Below are 329 nucleotides of genomic sequence, written 5' to 3' on the forward strand. Positions count from 1 at the left end.
GGGGGGGGAGATACAGACAGGACAGGGCAGAACCAGGACACGGCACAGCCCTCAGTTCTGAGATGCTACTGGGAATGCTGTTTACTGGTAGAAATGGATGGGAAACCAACAGGAGACTGGGAGGAAGGCAGCACTGAGGAGGAGCTTGGGGTTACCGCTGTGGGGCGGGGGAGATACAGACAGGACAGGGCAGAACCAGGACACGGCACAGCCCTCAGTTCTGAGATGCTACTGGGAATGCTGTTTACTGGTAGAAATGGATGGGAAACCAACAGGAGACTGGGAGGAAGGCAGCACTGAGGAGGAGCTTGGGGTTACCGCTGTGGGGC

The 329-nt window shown here is 57.4% G+C and overlaps 1 protein-coding gene across 1 annotated transcript in view; it reads right to left on the reverse strand.

The window, feature by feature from the left end:
- Positions 1-329, reverse strand: part of FAM57A (family with sequence similarity 57, member A) — a gene marked incomplete at its 5' end in the record, with an annotated part of 5,118 nt that overhangs the window by 1,734 nt on the left and 3,055 nt on the right. The window lies entirely within an intron of this gene.

This window comes from Buceros rhinoceros, unplaced genomic scaffold, assembly GCF_000710305.1.
Source record: "Buceros rhinoceros silvestris isolate BGI_N320 unplaced genomic scaffold, ASM71030v1 scaffold27067, whole genome shotgun sequence".
In the NCBI taxonomy this organism is placed as follows: domain Eukaryota; kingdom Metazoa; phylum Chordata; class Aves; order Bucerotiformes; family Bucerotidae; genus Buceros; species Buceros rhinoceros.